The sequence below is a fragment of the Hemitrygon akajei genome, chromosome 30 (genome assembly GCF_048418815.1).
Source record: "Hemitrygon akajei chromosome 30, sHemAka1.3, whole genome shotgun sequence".
Lineage (NCBI taxonomy): Eukaryota > Metazoa > Chordata > Chondrichthyes > Myliobatiformes > Dasyatidae > Hemitrygon > Hemitrygon akajei.
The window spans coordinates 29550883-29572830 of NC_133153.1; positions in this window are offsets into that span (position 1 = coordinate 29550883).

The window sequence follows — 21948 nt, forward strand, 5'->3', positions numbered from 1 at the left end:
GTAACTGAAATGAATCAGAAAGAAAGGGAATTGAGGCCAGGACACAGGATTCAGTTGCAAAAATATCTTTGAAGTTTGAGTTCTTATTCAATAAGTTGAGAATGAAATAGACTGTCATGCACTTTTCATTCACGGCCATTACAATCTCTCACGTGTTCTCCCACGCCAGGTTCACCTTTGCGCTAATGACTACGGAGGGATCCTATGCACTGTAAGTCAACTTAAACCCAAGTGCCATCTGGTTTGAAAAACAGGACTGGAGATCATTTGAAGAATATCAAGATTCACATCTTCATTTGCTTCAGCCATTACAACATTTTTCATTAAAAAAAAAACAGTACATAACATTTAGCCCTCACTTGGGACTTATTAGTTTGAAACCTCTGGCCTGCATTGTATCGTCTTGCTATTCTGTGCTTCTGAAAGTACTACCTCAGATTTACCTTCTCCATCCATTGTTTAACATAGTTCATAGGGGATCCTCTCAGGCTTCACTTAAAATGTATACCTTATGTGGCAATATCCAAGTTTATTCAGCTGTAAAGTACATCCCTTAACCAGCATAATATTTCAAGCACGCATGATATCCTTCCATAGTGTAAAGGTTAGCACAATGCTTTACTATGTAATGATGCAGCTCTATAAAACTCTAGTTAGGCCACACTTGGAGTACTGTGTCCAGTTCTGGTCGCCTCAGTATAGGAAGGATGTGGAAACATTGGAAAATGTACAGAGGAGATTTACCAGGATGCTGCCTGGTTTAGAGAGTATGCATTATGATCAGAGACTAAGAGAGCTAGGGCTTTACACTTTAGAGAGAAGGAGGATGAGAGGAGACATGATAGAGGTGAACAAGATATTAAGAGGAATAGACAGAGTGGACAGCCAGTGCCTCTTCCCCAGGGCACCACTGCTCAGTACAAGAGGACATGGCTTTAAGGTAAGGGGAGGGAAGTTCAAGGGGGATATTAGAGGAAGGTTTTTCACTCAGAGAGTGGTTGGTACGTGGAATGCACTGCCTGAGTCAGTGGTGGAGGCAGATACACTAGTGAAATTTAAGAGACTACTAGGCAGGTATATGGAGAAATTTAAGGTGGGGGGGGGGTTATATGGGAGGCAGCATTTGAGGGTCGGCACAACATTGTGGGCTGAAGGGCCTGTAATGTGCTGTACTATTCTATGTTCTATGTTCTATACAGGCAACTCAGGTTCTATTCCCATCACTGCCTGTAAGGAGTTTGTATGTTCTCCCTGTGACCACGTGGCTTTCTTCCACATTTCTTCCCACAGTCCAAAGACGAATCATTTGGGTAGAGCATCTCAGAGGGCTGGAAGGACCTATTCTACACCGTATATCAACAAATAAATAAATTTGCTCACTAATTATTACAAAAGCTCCCTTATCATAATTTGTTCTTCTACGTATGAAGAACATAGAACTTAGGACATAAGGAGTATAGCACAGGAACTGACCCTATGATCCGTAATACTGCACCAAACCAATTAGATTAATAGCCAAATGGCTAACTAAACTAATTTGTCTGCCTACAAAATGTGCATGTCCTTTCATTTTCCTCATATTCATTTACCTATCTAAATAACTCTTAAAGGTCCCAAATAACATCTGCCTGTAATATCATCCAGGCAGCACATTCCAGGCACCTACTAATCTCTGTGTAAAAAATAGCCTGCCTTTCACATTTCCTTTGAAATGACCCCCTCTCACCTTAAATGCATGCCCTCTGGTATTAGACATTTCAACTCTGGGAAAACTCTAAGAGGTTTCCCCTTTATTGTGTACCTGCGTGACCAAACTAGTCACAGCACATCTAGATTTCATATCAAAAGCTCTTGAAGTATTCCAATGGAATGACAAGAGATGCTGGCCTTTTAGGATGAGTGGAATGAAATGAAATTATTGAAATTCAATACAATTATGAGGGCCTTGCACGAGTTCAGAACTGCTTGAATTCCTGCAGCATATTCTCTGAAATCATTCTGCATTTTCCAAAGGCAGAATCATGCTCGTAAGATTTAAAGATAAACTCTTGTAGTCGTACATTGCCTTTTATGTTGCACTCAGAACAAAAAGGGCGGGGCTATAGATGGCACCAGGGGGCAACTTCTCCCAGTTCATTAGTGGAACTGATCGAGTTGCCTCCATTTTTCTCCTTTTCAAGGTGCCTGGGGTTCTGTTGGAGTCTAGAATCCACAGCTGCACTCAAACTGCAGATCTTCACCCCCTGCAATATTCCTGTTTCTCGAGCTCACCAATCAGTGTGTTTTCGATATCTTCAGGAGCGGCCTGGAAGACGGTACCTTCAGGGTGTGGCCTAGTGCCGCCCTGTGGGCCCGATTCCTCACCGGTGTCAGGAACTGAAACGCTACAGGGAGATGGGACATGGAGGCAGTGAGGGCTGCTGTTGGAGGTTCTGCACATGGGTGATCTTTTTCTTTCTCTCTCTCTCTCTCTCGATGATGAGTGAGAGTTTGCTGTCGATTTTTGAGTCGGGGAAAAGTAGCGCTACAGACTGTAACATCGAAACAGCAACCCTCTCACTGTGGAAGGAGTGATATCTCTCTCTCCGTTTTCAGAAGAGAGAGAGAGCCTGGGGAATGTCGGGCTGAACAGTAATTTTTGATGGACTGTAGACCATGGTCTCTCTTTGGAGCTTTGCAGGGTGGTTGTTGGGAATGCTGATGCTCTCTGCTGGAATAAGTGGGGGGAGGGGGAGGGCTGATGCTTTAGCTGCTGCTTGTGCATGGGAGGGTGGCCAGGGGCTCTGGGGTATTAAGGTTTTTTTTTTGTTTCTGTCATTCGTTCTTTGGAATTTTTCTTCTGTTTCGAGGATGTCTGTGGAGAATAAGAGTTTCAGGTTGCAAATTGATTCTCTGATTTTAAATGGAACCATCGAACCAGAGAACATCGCTGAGTTTTAAAGCTGATTTTTGAACTATTGTCATTGCTGGGATGTAGGAAATGCAGATGCCATTTTCCATCCAGTAAAGCTGCTGTAATGAGCACACTGATCACCACCAGATAACATGCTTTAATGAAGTTGATTGGGAGATAAATATTGATTGTGGCACTCAGAGTGACTCACCATCTTTTGTATTCAATGTGTCATGTAGTGGAGTGGCGCAGGGTTGGCCATTTAAGTAACAGATGAAAGCTAACAGCCCGGCATTCATCCTATTTCCCCCACAGCTGCTGGGAAGTGAGGACAACCTCAGGGAATGTGTAAGTGTCGTATTTCATTGCCTTTAATCCAAGAATGACAGTAGTTCCTTATTCCCCTGACTTATTTGGCTCCCTGCCAGTAAACCATCTCCTTTCCCCTCATTATGCAGTCCAGCTCAAAAGAAAACCTGTCACTGTTCCAGTTACTGAACATGGAGAGTCTGAGGGTTTGGAGAGATCTAAAACTTTCCAAACCATCCTCCTGAAACTTCCACCAGCAGAAGTAGTCTCACCAACAATAGCAGTGCAATCATTTGAGTTGATGTTCTCTCAAGGTGTTATTTCCTTAATGGAGAATGTTTTGGCATGACATCCTTTGATGTTGGGAGGCTGATACATGGGCAGCCACCACACTGTCCTTGACAGATCACGGTCAGGGTCCAGTGGCACAGCATGCAAATCAACTGGGGGCCCCATCTCTGCTGCAGCCTTCCTCTGCCTTCACTACCATTGTGATGTATCATCGTCTTCTGCCAGCTCCATCGTTGAGGTCTTGGTTGGATGGCTCTTTGTCTGAGACCTCAACCTTGACCTTACTGCCATGGGTGACCCTACCAGGAGCTAAGCTCCAGAAGGCATTGCTCTTGGGATCTCAGGAACTCATAGGCCTCTCCACTGTGACGAGGTGATGATCCTCATTAACTATACTGAAACCTGGCGCAGCACGTCTATTGAGATTCAGGAAACTCACCTTCAGTCTGGTTTCCAGGAGGGGATCCTCTTCATAAAAATAATCACTAAAGAGTTATACAAAATTTGACAGGCCAGTCAACAAGGTAGTTATAATTATCAACCATAAAGACCGAAACAATCTCATTATTACAGGCATAACACAGCAACAGCAATAACTTGCTGCAATGTAATTATTTCAACAAAATAAAATTTTACATTGTGGGTGGAATAAGGTAGTGAGCAAATCTTTGGCATTGAAATAGAAATAATTCTCCTAGTAACAAGAAATACATGAAGCAATATGGCTGTGTGTTGAGAGGTTCTTCAATAAGTGAGGTTCTTCAATGGCTTAGAGTTGTTGACCATTTTCAAATTTTGCCACAAACGTCATAGTAGTAAATTGCTTTAAATAGAATTTCATTGATTAATGAGTTTTCAGGTTTCTGCAATTGGCAATACTGGAATCTTTCTCCTGATTGAATATTTGCTCTCGATTGATCAATAATTGTGAATACCCAGCCATGGATCTTTCTCATGTTGAGAGAACCCTGGGTGATAGGTTAAATAATCACTGTAATCCCCACTAATGGTGAAATCTGGGGGTGGGGTGTGAATCTACTGAGATCTCCACCCTCATATTTCTGAACGGACAATGAACCAATCCATGACATCTACCTCACTATATTTAACTCAAGAGATTCTGCAGATGCTGGAAATCCAAAGCAACACACACAAAATGCTGGAGGAACTCAGTAGGTAAAGCAGTATCTGTGAAAATTAGTAAACAGTCAAATTTCAGGTTGAGAGTCTTGCTCTCTTCTTCCACTGCTTATTTAACTTACTTTTTATATACTTCTTATTGTAATTTTTAGCTTTTTAATGTATTGCTCTGCACTGTCAAAACCAATTCTACGACTTATGTCAGTGATATTAAACCGGATTCTGACTGTGGGGAGAATTGGCCAAGCAGACTCAGTGACTGAAGAGCCTCTTTCTGAGCTGTGATGAGAATCTGAGGTGTCTTGATCCAGGCAGGAGAGCATTAGAGAAGCAGGAAATTTCATGGAGGGAACTACAGAGTATGGCGATCACCATGGTTTTCCAATGCAAGGATGAAATGGAGATGCGCAAGAGATCAGAATAGATCAATTTCTCAGAAGGTTTGGGTTGGAAGGGGTTGAGGAACGGCAGTGGAGCCACACTACACACTTCAATGCAGTCAATGCGTAAGGAAACTGCAGTTCGTAGGAAACATCTGACATTTAAATGTCGATATGACAAAACTCTACCAAGGGCTGTCCCAAGCTCGGCTCTGAAAGGAGGCGAGTGGCTAGCAACCCCATCCCATAAAAACCCAGAGCTACAGAAATGCCAGCAGAAAAGCTCCAAAGATCTCATCCTGGGAGAGGAATAACCTTCACCTCAAGAAGATGACCTGCAAATGGGGACAACTTGGAAGAGAGGCTGGGCTAGAGGACTCTGGTGAGCTGCACCCCACTTGGGGTGATGGGCTGAAGTAAGTAAGTAAAATAAATCACAAAAGTTAACTGTTTTCATTTTTTAATATATAAGGATATTGAAATGAGCTACTGCCTGACAGCTGCACAATCACTTGCTCAAACTTCTTTCATCTTTTAATTATTCTCTTTTATATTTGGATTGCAAAGCCTGAACTGTGAACTCAGTGAATTAAGTTTCAGATTACTATGTTTCTACAAGATGTAATCCTTTCTTTATGCCTTACGACAAGAGTGCCAGTTAATATTATTCCATGAGCTGCCCGAATCCTTCCTAGTCTATGTTAACATGTGTTGAAGGTTTACACTAAAGATTATTTCTGAAACCAAATTCTGGCTATAGAGAAATTAAATCTGTCATTGCATAAGAATGAGAGCCCCGTATAAAGAAAATGGGTGATTTCTCAGTGAGAGTTATTTTGTTTCTGGATGGTGAGTGTAGAGAACGATGTTGAACCAACCTCCTATTATTATTTTGGAGATACAGCACGTAACAGGCCCTTCTGGCACAATGAGCCACTCCACCTGCATTACGCCTATTTAACCCTTGTCTAATCATAGAATAATTTACAATGACAAGTTAACCAACTAACTGGGACATCTTTATTCCGTGGGAGGAAACTGAAACACCTTGAGGAAACCCACACACTCATGGAACGGACATACAAACTCCCTGCAGACGGCATCAGAAATGAACTCCGAACTCTGATGCCCTGAGATGCAATAGTGTCACGCTACTGTGGCACACTCCAATATACGAGCCACTAATTTGGTTTCCACTGAATTACAAATCAGAGGAGGTGTACCTCGGGTTCAATAATATCACCCAGTTTAAATGACTTTGGGGATTAGAAATTAAATCTAGTGAGTTTAACCTGTAAGCAGTAGAGTGGGAATATGTTCCATCTGATGCTTGCGTTAAGGTAGCAGATCTTGGGAATGGCACGAATAGTGCAGCAGTTAGCGTAAGGCTTTTAAAGCACCAATGACCCAGGTTGTCTTCCACTGCTGTCTGTAAGGATTTGTACGTTCCCCCAGTGGCCAGGTTTCCTCTTGGGTCCTTTGGTTTATTCCCACATTACAAAGACTTATGAGTTAATTGGTCACATGAGTGTAATTGGGTGGCGCGGGATCACTGAGCCAGAAGGGCCTATTCTCGTCCTGTGTCTCTAAATTAAAACAATCAATCAGATCGGAGGAATATTTATATTTGATGCTAATGGCTTGAGGTTTGTGAAATCCGGAAGAGTAGGAGAAACAGGGGAAACAGTCAAAGCAGGTTTTAACCCAAAACATTAACAATCCCTTTCTCCCACATGGTTGCAGATCACCCTGCTGAGCACCTATTGCCCAGGTCCCAGAATCCTCAGTCTCTTGTGCCAACTATGTTTCCTGTTGTTCATCACTATCTTATCACTCTTGATGGAACAGCTGGTAGTCAAAGACCATGTGCCTGAAATCACCTCTATTAATGATATTGTAGCAAGACCTGTGAACGTTGGCCACATGGCTGGCTTGCCAGAAAGTGATATGCACCTCAAAGTTCAAAGTGAATTTATTATCAAAGGAGGTACTCGTCACCAAGTACTACTGTGAGATTTATTTTCACGCAGGCATATACAGTGGAACAAAGTAATACGACAGAATTAATGAAGAACTACACACAAAGACTGACAATCAATGTGCAAACGCAGGCAAGCTGTGCAAATATAAAATAACTATAATGTATAAATAAATACTACAGTGAACAGGAATTGTCGCGTCCTTAAAACTGAGCCCATAGGTTGTGGAATCAGTTCAGTGTTGATGTGAATGAAGTATTCCATGTTGTTTCAGGAGTCTGAAGGCTGAAGGGTAATAACCATTCCTAAACCTAGTGGTGTGGGACCTAAGCTCCTCTTCCTCCTTCCTGATGGCAGCAGCAAAAAGAGAACATGGCCTGGGTGATGGGGGGTCCTTGATGGTGGATGTTGCTTTCTTGAGGCAGTGCTACTTGTAGATATAGTCAATGGTGCAGAGGGCTTTTGCTGTAATTGTAATGCAGCGACGAGTCTACGTTTCACTACTGGGGAAAAATGTGCAAGGTGAAAACTAACCTGCCGCAAGGAAATCGAGATAGTTTCTACTCGTTGGCACAGAAATAACACCAAGGGAAAGGATGCCCAAAGGCAAGTCAGAAAATGTAATATATCCAGGTGAAACGATGACCAAGTTAAGAAAGTATAAAGATGGTAGTTACAGTAGTGGATCTCCTCTAACCAAAGTTCAAAGTTCATATATTATAAAAGTATGTATACGAGGCATGTTTGTGGCCTAAGGTAGAAGGAGTTGAGTTATACAGCTCTCGTTACATGCACGTGCAGTTCAACTCTTTGAGTGATTATGCAGAAGTTTAGAAGTTAGTAACTTTTGTGGTATTTCTGTTTCAGATAATTGAAAATTGCAAGTAAGCACTGTCTGAGAAAATGGACAACATTGGCCTTTCCACAGTCATCCGCTACCTCGGACTCAAGGGCTTATCACCCAAGGAGGTCCACGAGGACATGGTTTCAATGCTAGGGGAGGGTGCCCCTTCTTACAGCATGGTGAAGAAGCGTGCTTCTGAATTCAAACGTGGCAGAGAGAGCCTGAAAGATGACCCCGTCCTGGAATGTCTGTCAGTCACCTCACAGGAGACCATTGACAAGATCCATGACATGATCTTGACAGATCGACAAATAACACGGCGGTACATTGCCACAGAGCTGGGTATCTCCCAGGAACACGTTCGTGCAGTTATCCACAACGAACTCCAAATGACCACGCTGAGTCTCGAAGCTCCTTGGGCCTGATGAGAAGCGGAATCGGCGCAACATGTCAAGGGATAATCTAGCCATTTTTGAGGTGGATCCCGAGAGATTTCTCCAGCAATTCGTAACCATGGATGAGACTTGGATCCATCACTTCCAACCAGAGACAAAAGAACAATCGAAACAGTGGAAACACCCAGGATCTCCGGCTCCCAAGAAAGCCAAGTCGGTGATGTCCGCAGGCAGGGTGAAGGCCTCCGTTTTCTGGGGTGCAAAGGGAGTGCTGCTGGTGGACTACCTGGGAAAGGGTCACACTGTTACAGGGGCCTACTACGCTGATCTCTTGAGACAGTTGTGGGAGAAAATCAAGAAGATTTGGCGTGGAAAGCTGACAAGAGGAGTCCTCTTCCACCAGGACAGCGCTCCAGCCCACAAGTCACAGTGGCGATGGCTGCCATCCAGGAATGCGGTTTCAAACTCGTCGAACACCTGCTCTATTCACCTGATTTGGCACCCTTGGACTACCACCTGCTCCCCAAGATGAAGAAGGAGCTCAGTGGTCACCATTTTGACACTGATGATGATGTCATCACTGCTGTGGACGACTTGCTGGAGGTCCAAGACGCCGACCTCTATAAAGAAGGATCTGTATGCTTCACAACTGCTGGACTAAGTGTGTAAGTGTAGGAGGGGACTATGTCAAAAAATAAATGTGCTAGGTTTTCTAAAGTTGACTCCTTCTACCTTAGGCCACAAACTTATCAAACACCCCTCGTATATACATTATGCAGCCTTGAGATTTATCTCCTGACAGGCAGCCATGAAAGAAGGAACCCTAAAAGAACCCATTAAAAAAGATCAACCAACACTCCAACGTGCAGGGAAGAGAGAGAGAAATGAATCATGCAAACAATAACCGCAAGCAAACAGTATTCTGAACTGAAGTCCACAAACAGAGCCCAAGAGCCAGTAGAATGGTTAGTATGTGGAACTTGCTACCACATGGAGGCTTTAAGGGGAAACCAGTACAGAGAAAAGGGAGTTACTTAAATAGGGTTTAAGCAATACTAGACCAGGACAAGGGTGAGATAAAGTAATTTGGGGAAAGACTCAAATGGAACATCATATTTGTTGGGACATTTCTTAAGATTTTTTATTTGGTTTATTATTGTCACATGAACCAAGACACAGTGAAAAATTTTGTTGCATGCCACACAGACAGAACTTTCCAGGTGCAAGAACATTGAGCTGGGAAATTAACAAGGATAAAACAGAATAGGGACTATAATGTTAGAGTTACAGAGAAAATACAATACAGGTAAACCAATAAAGTGCAAGGGCTACAAAGCGGTAAATTGAGAGTTCAAGAGTTCATCTTTATTGCATAAATGGTCCCTTTAAGATTCTTACAACAAAGTTCAAAAAAACTAAATTAATTTATTTTCAATGTACATATATGTCACCACTTACAACCCTGAGATTTATTTTATTACCGGCATACTCAATAAATCCAAGGACCATAATAGAATCAATGAAGACTGCACCCAACAGAGTGGACAACCAACATGTAAAAGCTAACAAACTGTACAAATACAGAAGTGGAACAAAAGTAAGCAATGAATATCAAGAACATTAGATTAAGAGTCCTTCAAAGTGTGTCTATAGGTTGTGGGAACAGTTCAGTGATGGGGCAAGTGAAGTTGAGAGTTGTTATCCCTCTGGTTCAGGAGCCTGATGAGATGAGAGGTAACGACTGTTTCTGAAGTTGGTGGTGTGAGTCCTGAGGCTCCTGTAACTTCTTCCTGATGGCAGCAATGAGAAGAGAGGATGACCTGTGTGGTGGGGTCCCTAACGATGGATGCTGCTGTCCTGCGACAGCGCTCCATGTTTATAAAAGCTCTCTTTGTGATTAGTGGTACATGCTTTCAAACTTCTGCCCAATAGGAAGGGGGAAAGAAAGAAAGTCCGCAGTTGGAAGGGTCTTTGTTTATGTTGGCTATTTCCCCAAGGCTGCAGCAAGTACAGACAAGTCAGTGGGAGAGACGTTCGCTTTCATGATAGATTGGGCTTTATATGTTTCTGTGCTGCAGCCTCTCTGTGAAGTGGAGTGCCCAGATTATTAGAGTATTTAAACAGGGCAGAGACAGGAATGAATAAAACACAAGATGGGAAAAATCTGGATCATCTCATCTTGGACTTCAGTCATCATAAAGCTCAAACTGCTCATAAGAAGATTGATTCATTACATTTTATAATATTTTTATGACTACTGCTCTGTAAAATTGATAGTCTGCAATAAAAACAGAACCTCTGGAGAATTCATAGATGGTGTTAATGGGAAGCGATGTAATATAGGGAGAAGGCCAGGTGATTAAAATCTATGAAGATTTTTCTTAGATTGGAGACTTCTGACATTCATTGAAGATTTTAAAGAAAATGTTCATTTAAGTAGACGTTTGAACATTGCTTTCAAACTTTTGTTTGAAAGAAGCAGGCATGCTCAAACTCTTTACTCGGTGATTTGCAAGAGTGTTGAATCTACTTGAACTGTCTCAGACCAGCTCCCAAGACTAGTGAGCCTCATAAAAGCAGCTTCTAGCCCAACACAGAACAACTTGGATTTTTCGCTGAAGTCATAGTGTGGCTAGTTTCTCCAACCTCTGGTAATTTTTTTTCCCTTCCCCGTTCTCCACTTTTCCCATTTCTCAATCTTGTTCGCCTTTCACTCTTTCTCTTCTCACTTGTCCATCACCTCTCTCTGGTTTGCCTCTGCTTTCCATGATCCTCTCCTATTAGAATCATTTTCCTTCAGCCTTTTACCTCTTCTACCTATCCCTTCCCAGCTTCTTTCTTCATCCCTCCCTCTGCCACTCACCTATCTGTCCCCTCGCCTGGTCTCACCAGTCACCTGCCATCTTGCATTCCTTCCCCCCCACCCTGCCAAACATTCTGCCTTATTCCTCTCCAGTCCTGATGAAGGGGCTCAGCCCAAAACATTGACTGTTTATTCCACTCCATAGATGCTGCACAACTGGCTGAGTTCCTCCAGCATTTTGTGCATATTTCCTTTAATGAGCTTGGGAAAAAGTAGTGTGAGTTTTTCATTGCAACCTGCTCCTGCTATCCCCAACAAGAGACTCCTTAAAGCTTACTCGCTGTCTGAAAGAGGGAAGCTTTTATCTTCCCTTGATAAGCATTAAATTCACTAAAGTGTTAATAGTCAGCCTGCTCATATTCATAAAATATTTTGAAAACTGATACTCTATAACAGCAGTCATTTCAGACTCTTACACGATCATTATAGATAATTCCCTGAACTTATAGATACCCTAGGGATAGATCAGGCAGTAGAATTCTGCAGGGCTGTCCTTGATCTAGATGTTAAAGACCTCCAAGGCAATTCTTACTCCAATTAGCCAGGGATTTTTTTCTGTAACACCAAAAGAAGTTCCACACCTTTGACATTACACAAGTCCAAATAATAAATCATTTATCAGTATTGAAATTAATAAGATACTCTTTATTGAATGATTTTATAAAAAAATTATTTTAAAAAAAGGTCATGGGTAAAGGGTGAAAGGTGAAAAGTTTAAGGGGAACATGAGGGGAAACTTCTTCACTCAGAGGGCTGTGAGAGTCTGGAAGCAACTGCCAGTGCAAGTGGTGCATGTGAGCTTGATTTCAATGTTTAAGAGAAGTTTGGGTAGGTATATGGAATGTAGGGGTACGGAGGGCTATGGTCCCGGTGCAGGTCAATGGGAGCAGGAACAGACTAGATGGGCCAAAGGGCCTGTTTCAGTGCTGTGCTTCTTTATGATTCTATGGCTCTAACTGAAACATTATCTCGCTAGATTACTGCATTGTTAGTTACCCTTACTCTGGTAAATCTTAACTGATTTTTTTGTGTTTCTGTAGTCCGAACGTGACAGTGGATTTTCATGCTTCAAGCTATAATAATAAAACCACAGCACATCAAGGCATTAACATAGACAAAGTACTTGACCAGAGGGTTTTCCACATAGCAGCCATTGACCCGGCAACAGTAATATAAAAGAAATACAAATTATTTCCTAACTACTGTAGTGCAGTTCAGTATGTGCTTCTTTCACTACGCAGTTACTTGGCAATTACTTTAATACCGCAAAGCCTGTACAGAGTGGATGTGGAAAGGATGTTTCCATTAGTAGGAGAGTCCAGAATCAGAGGGAGCAGCCTCAGTGTAAAGGGAGCATCCCTCTCGAACTGAGAAAAGGAGGAATTTCTTCAGCCAGAGGGGTGGAGTTTGTTTTCCTGGAAAACTAAGTCATTAAACCAGGGACTGAAATGCTTTGTTAAAGGGGTTAAGGGTTATAAGAAGACAGGAGAATGGGATTAAGTAAAAAAACCCAGCTACAATTAAATGATAGAACAAACTCTGTGGGCCAAATGGCTTCATTCTGCTTCCTAAATCTTACGGCTTTCAGTATTTTCTCACAACTGGAAATATCTGCCCTTAAAACTTCTGAATCAGTTAAAAGTTGCACAGATTCCAAATCATAAATATTAACTGGTCACTAATAAGTACGTAGTTAAAAGGAAGCCTGTTTATTGAGAGAATGTTGCAATGCAGAATTCCCCATCACTTGGAGTAGCTGTAACAGAAGTATTAACTACGCTGACAGAAATGTGAAGTGTGGGGGAAAGGAGTAACTGATGGAAGGAGTTAGATGATGTTCTGTGGGAAGAGGATAATATAATTATATATCCTTTATATAATTCTAATATATAATACGCTGATAATATAAAAACAATGTTGGACTAATTAGAATGATATAGTGTTCTAATTTATTGCAATTCTACCCTCAGTGGCCACTCTATTGGGTACTTTATGTCACTATTAAAGTGGCCACTGAGTGAACGTTCGTAGTTTTCTGCTGTTGACTTTGATGCATTGTGCACTCAGAGATGCTTTTCTGCACACCACGGTTGTAACACGTGGTTATTTGAGTTACTGTTGCCTCCCTGTTAGCTTGAACCAGGCTAGCCATTCTCCGCTGGCATCTCCATTTAACAAAGCATTTTCACCCACAGAATTACTGCTCACTGGATTTTGTTTTCTCACACCATTCTCTGTAAACTCTAAAGACTGTTGCGTGTGAAAATCCCAGGAGATCAGTAGTTTCTGAGATACTCACACCACCCCATCTGGCACCAACAATTATTCCACAGTCAAAATCACTTAGATCACTTTTCTTCCCCATTCTGATGTTTGGTCTGAACAACAATAGCACACCTGCAGGTGTACAAGTGTACCTAATAAAGTGGCCACTGAGTGTACTGTTCTAATTTAATGAAATTCTACGATTCCAATTAAGACAAATCAAAATGTTTATGCCACTCAACAACTTATTTATTCATGAGATATTTACAATTATTCAAATATAGTAATCTGGCGTTATGAACTTGCCAGCGTTCTCCCCACCCAGAAGTGACCACTGAGACGAGATTCACTTTTCTTACAGAGTCAGTTTCATAGGCTTTTTTGGAACATTACATTCATAAATCTCATTTCAGGTAATGCCTCGGACCTGACAGCATGCAACATCAGGATATTGCTGTTGGATTAAATGTCAAGTACCCAAACACAAAGCATAAAATATCTGAATAATTCAGACTGAAGCTTGTGTTTAGAGTGACCTCATTAGTAACCCAGAAGTGAGAGAAATGCATTTAAAGAAACCACTGCTTTGTCACCAAGGAATAAAATACAGATTGGCAACATTAGAGAGTATTAAAGTTGCATTAACATAAAGTACAGCCAGCAAACCTCTGACATCTATGCACCCCAAATGTTCCACTACTAATTGAGCTAATTTGACTGGTTGAAAAATGTAGAGCAAACAATGATCGAATGAACATGCAGTTGACAACCCACCAGCAAAGCAATTGTCAGAAATTGCTACATTCAGTTGCTTTTGCTTTTTGTGTATTAAAGCGTTTTAAAAGGCATGCTTTCAATATTACACATTTGACATTTGTTCAATTATCTTTGTATAATATTTGAATCAAATTAGGAAATTTTGTCAATGGGTCAAAATCTTTTTCTGAAAGGCGTTCTGAAGGTGTAGAGTTTGCGGATACAGTCTGTGGCCACTTTATTAGACATCTCCTGAACCTAGTAAAATTGGTCAGTGTATGCTCATGGTTTGTAGCCCACTACAAGGTTCAACATGTTATGCTGTCAAAGATGCTCCTTTGTCACCACTGTTGTAACACCTGGTTATTTGAGTTACTGTCGCCTTCCTGTCAGCTTGAACTAGTCTTGCCATTCTCCTCTGATCCCTCTCATTAACATATGTTCGCCACAGAACTGCCACTCGTTGATTTTTTTTTGTGTTTTCTGCACCATTCTCTGTAAACTCTGGAGCTCTTTTGTGTGTAAAAATCCCAGGAGATCAGCAGTTTCTGAGATACTCAAACCACCCCGTCTGGCACCAACAATCATTCCTTGCCAAAGTCAATGATGTTTGGTTTGGACAACAACTGAACTTCTTAACCATGTCTTCATGTTTTTATGCTTTGAGTTGCTGTCACATTATTAGCTGATTGGATATTTGCATTAATGAGCAGGTGCACAGATGTACCAAATAAAGTGATAACTGAGTATATGTACGAATCAACAGTCAAATGAACGTGCAGTTGACAACCCACCAGCAAAGCAGCTGTCAGAGATTGCTATGTTCAGTTGCTTTAAAGCATTTTAAAAGGCATACTGTTCCTTAGGTTTTATACTTTTGATTTTGTTCAATTAACTTCAGATAATATTTGAGTCAAAGAGTAAATAAATGGGAAATGTTGTTGAAGGTAGAATTCGTGTTGTGGAAGGATTTCTCAAGGAGGGGAGTTTGCAGATAAATTGCAAAAAGAGATTAAGTGCATACGCAGAGTCGTTGCGAGTTTTGGAGGAAATGAGAGGTTGAACACAGCTGTCTTGATATTGGATCCACCTGCTTCTTTTATTATGTATAAATATCACATTTAAAAAGCAATTTTGCACATTATTGGAAGAATTTTCTCACTTTTATGAATTTCTGGCTACTGTACACTGTCCTATTCACTTGCACACAAATGTATTTTCCTTTGCTTATTTCCTGCACACGATGATGTTATCCAAGTAGTTTAGATAGTGCCCATTATTTACTTACAGACTGAAAATGGATTAAAAGTTTACAACTTACAAAGTTCACTCTTATCTCGCATTAAATCAAGAGTACACCATGATGAAGTTGAGAGACCTACATAAAAATGAATAAGAAGTTTGCAATTTACAATCTTTGCTCTTATCTCATTGTCTCATGGAATACCTCATGGTGGTGTTCAGAATATATGATTTAAAACATTCTCTGAGATAAATGGAGATCAAGGATGCTAGGATGCAAATAGAATAAGTGTGGAGCCATCTTGGCCACAGCAAGTAAACTAGCCCAATCCATGCTCAGGAGAGGGCTACTCCAGGCTGTATTCTCCAGTCTACAAGGGAGGGATCACATCAACAACACTGACCAACGTGGATCCACAGATACCTCAAGTGTTGTGGGCAGTTAAAAAGGCATATGGTGTCTTAGCCTTCATTCATCAGGGAACTGAGTTCAAGAGCCATGAGGTAATGTTGTAGTTCTATAAGATGATGCCAGGAAAATTGTGTTCATTTCTGGTTGCATCATTATAGGAAGCATGTGGAAACTTTAGAGAGGATGCAGAGGAGATTTGCAAGGGTGTTGTCTGAATTAGAGATTACGTCTTATTAGGTTTGGATGAGTGAACTAGAGCTTTTTTCTCTGGTGTGGTATGAAAGAGGATGAGAGGTTACTTGATAGAAATACACAAGATGACAAGAGGCATCGATCAAATGTATAATCAGAGACTATTTCCAGGGCAGAAATGGCTAATATAAAGGGATTTTTTAAAAAGATAACTTTTAAGGTTATTGGAGGAAAGTATTGAAGGGATGTAAGAAATAAGTTTTTTTTTAAACACAGAGACTGATGAGTGAATGGAGTACCCTGCAGGGGATGGTGGTAGAAGCAATAAGAAGAGGCATTAAAGACATTGTGGGCATTAAAGAAATTTTATATAGGCATATGGATGATAGAAAAGAGAAGGGCAACGTAGGCGAGAAGAGTTAGATTGATCTTACGGTAGGTTAAAAAGTTGGCACAACATTGTGGGCCAAATGGCCTGTACAATGCTGCAATGTACTATGTTAAATTTCCTATGCAAACCCATTGTTGCTCCCTACTATGAAATGTGCAGGTCAGATTTTAATGCTTCTAAAAGAGTACATACTGATAATGATTTCTTAAATATTAGATTAAAGATTAGCTTTATTTGTCACCGGTGCATTGAAACATACAGTGAAATGTGTCATTTACGTCAATGACCAACATAGTCCGAGGGTGTGCTGGGGACAGCCCACGAGTGTCGCCATGCTCCCAGCAGCAGCAGAACGTGTCCACAGTTTACTAACCCTAGCCCATATGTTGTTGGAATGTGGGAGGAATCCGGAACACCCAGAAGAAGCCCAAAAGGTCTCAGGAAGAACATAAAGGCTCCTTACAGACAGCGAAGGGATTTGAACCACTATTGCTGGCTCTGTGAAATGTTACATTTACACCTAATTACTGTTCTCTAAAGCAAAAATAATCCAATTTTGCAAATTTTAATGACATTCTATTTGGCAATAACAGTACAGTAACTCCTAATGTGGGGGAAATCCAATTTCTAGGCACTTTCTAGGGTAAATACTGCATTACATTTGAAGGGAGCTTCGATAGCTTGATTGGAGATTATGACAGAACTAGTTATATGGGAAAAGATGGCTAAATGAATGACAAGAACACATTACAGAATAAGAAACCTATTCTTCAAGTAAGTTTGAGTCAAAAGGAAATCGTACATGATGCATATAAAAAGATTAATTTGTGGGAATGATTCTATAATAGTTAGGTTGTACAGGCTCTGTGGAACAAGGAGAGATGAAAGGCTGAATAATTTTCTATTCTTTCTTGAAGTTTGTACTATGAGTTTCAGACCTAGGGACTTGTTTCTGACTACTGGCAATTTGCCTGTATTTGTCATAAGATAAGAAATTTTATTTTAAATGCATTCCGCATGCTTCTTGCCTACTTCTGTTCCAAGAAAGCATCAGTAGATTTTGCTCTTAAAATAGTGTGCAGTTCTTGTAATGACTCTACTCCCTCAATGAAGTTAGGGAATTCCAGGATCTAGATCCAAAGGTACAGAAATAATTATAAGACCATAAGATATTGGAGCAGAAGTAGGTCATTCGGCCCATCGAGTCTGCTCTGCCATTCAAACGTAGGCTGATCCAATTCTTCCAGTCATCCCGACTCCCCCGCTTTCACCCCATACCCTTTGATGCTCTGGCTATTCAAGAACCTATCTATCTCTGCCTTAAATACACCCAATGACTTGCCCTACACAGATGCTCGTGGCAACAAATTCCACAGATTTACCACCCTCTGACTAAAGTAAGTTTTCCACATCTCAGTTCTAAAAGAAAATCCTTCAATCCTGAGATCGTGTCCGCTTGTCCCAGAATCCCCTACCTTGGGAAATTGTTTTGCTATATCTAATCTGTTCAGGCCTTTTAACATTTGGAATGTTTCTATGAGATCCCCCCTTATTCTCCTGAACTCCAGGGAATACAGCCCAAGAGCTGCCAGACGTTCCTCATACAGTAACCCTTTCATTCCTGGAATCATTCTTGTGAATCTTCTCTGAACCCTCTCCAATGTCAGTATGTCTTTTCTAAAATAAGGAGCCCAAAACTGCACACAATACTCAGTGTGGTCTCATGGGTGCCTTATAGAGCCTCAACATCACATCCCTGCTCTTATATTCTATACCCCTAGAAATAAATGAATGCCAACATTGCATTCGCCTTCTTCACAACCGATTCAGCTATATGGTATCTTGCACAAGGACTCCCAAGTCCCTCTGCATCTCTCCATTTTGGATTCTCTTCCCATCTAAATAATAGTCTGCCCGTTTATTTCTTCCATCAAATTGCATGACCATACACTTTCCAACATTGTATTTTATTTGCCACTTCTTTGCCCATTCTGCTAAACTATCTAAGTCTCTCTGCAGGCTCTGTTTCTTAACACTACCCACTCCTCCACTTATCTTCAAATCATCATCAAATTTAGCCACAAATCTGTTAATTCCATAGTCCCGATCATTGACATACATCATAAAAAGTAGCGCCCCAACTCCAACCCCTGTGGAACTCAAATATTAACTGGCAGCCAGCCAGAATAGGATCCCTTTATTTTCGTTCACTGTTTTCTGCTGACCAGTCAATGCTCCACCTGTGCTGGTAACTTGCCTATAATTCCATGGGCTCTTATCTTGCTAAGCAGCCTCATGAGCAGCACCTTGTCAAAGGCCTTCTGAAAATTCAAGTGCACCATGTCTACTGCATCTCCTTTGTCTACCGTGCATGTAATTTCCACAAAGAATTGCAGTAGGTTTGTCAGGCAGGATTTTCATTTCAGGAAACCATGCTGGTTTTGGGCTATCTTGTCATGTGCCTCCAGGTACTCCGTAATATTATCCCTAACAATTGATTCCAACAACTTCCCAGTCACTGATGTCAGGCAATAGGTCTATAGTTTCCTTCTGCTGCCTCCCACCCTTCTTAAAAAGCAGAGTAACATTTGCAATTTTCCAGTCATCTGGTACAATGGCAGAATCTATCGATTCTTGAAAGATCATCAATAATGCCTCTGCAATCTCTTCAGCTACTTCCTTCAAAACCCAAGGGTGCATTCCATCAGGTCCAGGAGATTTATCCACCCTCAGACCATTAAGTTTCCTGAGCACCTTCTCAGTTGTAATTTTCACTGCACAAACTTCACTTCCCTGACAATCTTGAATGTCCGGTATACTGCAGACATCTTCCACTGTGAAAACTGATGCAAAAATCTGCCATCTCTGCATTTCTCATTACAGTATGTCCAGCATGATTTTGTATTGATCCTATATCTACTCTCGACTCTCTTTTATCCTTAATATATTTTAAAAATATTTTAGTATCTTCTTTGATATTAGTCACCAGATTCCTCTCATTATTCATTTTTTCCTTCCTAATGACCTTCTTAGTTTCCTTCTGCAAGTTTTTAAAAGCTTCTCAATCCCCTATCTTCCCACCAGCTCTGGCTTCTTTGTATGCCCTCTCTTTTGCTTTTACTTTGGCTCTGACTTCACTTGTCAGCCACAGTAGTGTCCTTCTTCCCTTTGAAAATTTCTTCTTATTTGGAATATATCTGTCTTGCACACCCTCATTTTTTGCAGAAACTCCAGCCATTGCTGCTGTACTGTCCTTCCTCCAAATGTCCCTTTCCAGTCAACTTTGCCAGTTCCTCTCTCATGCCATTGTAATTCCCTTTATTCCACTGAAATACCGACACATTGTATTTTATTTTTTCCCTCTCAAATTTCAATGTGAACTCAATCATATTGTGATCACTGTTCCTCAAGGGTTCCTTAACCTTAAGCTCTCTTATCACCTCCAAATCATTGCACAACCACCAATCCAGCACAGCCAATCCTCTAGTGGGCTCAACAGCAAGCTGATCTAAAAAGCCATCCTTCAGACATTCTACAAATTCTCTCTCTTGAGGTTCAGTACTGATCTAGTTTTCCCAATCCACTTTCATGTTAAAATCCCCAACGGCTATCATGACATTGCCTTTCGGACATGCCTTTTCTATCTCCTGCTGTAATTTGTAATCCACATCCCGGCTGCTGTTTGGAGGCCTGTATACAACTGCCATTAGGGTCCTTTTACCCTTGTCATTTCTTAACTCAACCCACAGAGACTCTACAACTTCCAATCCTATGTCATCTCTTTCCAGTGATTTAATATTATTTCTTATACACAGAGCCACACTACCCCCTCTGCCTACTGACCTATCTTTCTGATACACCATATATCCTTGGACATTCAGCTCCCAATAGCAGGCATTCTTTAGCTATGTTCCAGAGATGACCACAACATCATATTTGCCAATCTGTAGCTGAATTTCAAGATCGTCCATTTTATTCCTTATGTTGCATGCAGTCAAATATAACACTTTCAGTCCAGTATTTGTTTCTTTCTGTTTTAACTGCACCACACTTCTATTGCCCTCTAACTCTTGCCACTGGCTGTGATTAAGCCTTATCTCCTGCCTGTCCTTTCTATCATCTCTGTTGCACGCTATCTTTGATTTATTTCTGTTTTCCCCTTCCTCAACCCTATCACTCCAGTTCCCATCCCCCTGCCAAATTAGTTTAAACCCTCCCTAACAGCTCTATTAAATGTTACCACTAGGATATTGCACTCTTCATACATTAACCTTTTCATTCCCAGGTCAATCAGAGGTGCAAAGGGACTTGGGAGTCCTCGTACAGGATTCCCTGAAGGTTAGCTTGCAGGTTGAGTCGGTGGTAAGGAAGGCAAATGTTAGCATTCATTTCAAGAGGACTAGAATATAAAAGCACAAATCTGATGCTGAGCCTCTGTAGGGATTGGTCACAATGTATTTGTAGTATTGTGACCAGCTTTTGGCCCTATATCTGAAGAAGAATGTACTGTCATTGGAGAGGGTCCAGAGGAACTTTACAAGAATTGTCCTGGGAATGAAAAAGTTAATGTATGAGGAGTGCTTGATGGTTCTGGGTCTGTGCTCACTGGAGTTTAGAAGTATGATGGGGTATCTCATTGAAATTTACCCATTACTGAAAGTGCTAGATAGAGTGGACATGGAGAGGATGTTTCCAATAGTGGGAGAGTCTAGGATCAGAAGGATATCCATTTGGAGCAGTTTGAGTAGGAACACCCCAAAGGGTGGTGAATCTATGGAATTCATTGCCACAGACAAATGAGGAGGCCAGTGATTGGGTAAGTTTAAAGCAGAGGTTGATAGGTTGTGGATTAGCTAGGACATCAAAGGTTATAGGAAGAAGGCAGGAGACTGGGGTTGAGAGGGCAAATAAATGGTGGAGCAGACTCAATGGGACAAATTGCCTAACTTTCCTTCTAAGTGTTATGGTTTTAAGGTCTTATGGTCAGTGCACCAAGGAAGGAGTGAAGTGAGTCCATTACAGTGGCAAAGAGAGGCGACTATCCTATCCTGGATCATGTTGAACTTCATGAGTGTAGTTATTTTGGGTTTATCCCAACAGGTAATTAATTATTCAGTGTTTAAAAAAAATGATCTTATGTTTAAAAGCGCTGACAGAAAAACCAGGAAACCTAACATCAAGGAGGAACCCATCACTACCGCCTGTCTTCCCTATATTTTCAAAGTTTCTGGAAGGATCGCCAGGATCCTGAAGAAATACTGGATTAAAACCATCCACAAACCCATAAGGTCATGGCTTATGTGGGTCAAAGATGAACTGGAAGTCAGTTTGGCTGCCGTTTACAGGATTCCCTGTGAATGCGGAGCAGCGTACTTCGGCCAGACGGGATGCACAGTGGAAATGTGTCTCCAGGACCACAGGAGGTGTATCCGTTTGGAGAAATCGGCAGTAGCAGAACATGGCATTTGCAATGGCCATAGGATTAACTTCGGTGGCACAAAACTGCTGTGCCATGTCAATGGCTTTTGGGACTGCCCGGTAAAGGAAGCCGTTGAAATAAAACTAAAGGAAAAGAGGTTTAACAAAGATGACAGTC